Genomic DNA, 395 nt, shown 5'->3' on the forward strand with positions numbered 1-395 from the left:
AGTGGCTAATCAACATAATAAGAGCATCAACAAGATCTTCGAGCTCAAAGCAGATCCAGATGGTAATTTACATGACTTTAAGAACGTTGTGTGGAAGATTATAAGCGAGGAGGATAACACTACGGCACTTGACCTCGTCGACTACCTTGTTATAGAGACTAGCGGAACTACAGACCCAACTCAGTTAGTAGCAGCTGTAGAGGAGAACTTTGGCAAGATGACGCGTGCGCGTTTGGACTCTGTAGTAACAGTTGTGGATGGAGATGCGTTGGCTCAAGATACGATGCAAGGAGTGGAACTTTGTGCTGTAGCTATTCGGCAGCTTCAATGTGCAGATGTGGTCTTACTGAATAAAGTAGACTTGCTAGACTTGACGAAACTAAGATTTGCAAGAA

This window comes from Plasmopara halstedii, assembly GCF_900000015.1.
Source record: "Plasmopara halstedii genome assembly, contig: Scaffold_526, whole genome shotgun sequence".
In the NCBI taxonomy this organism is placed as follows: domain Eukaryota; phylum Oomycota; class Peronosporomycetes; order Peronosporales; family Peronosporaceae; genus Plasmopara; species Plasmopara halstedii.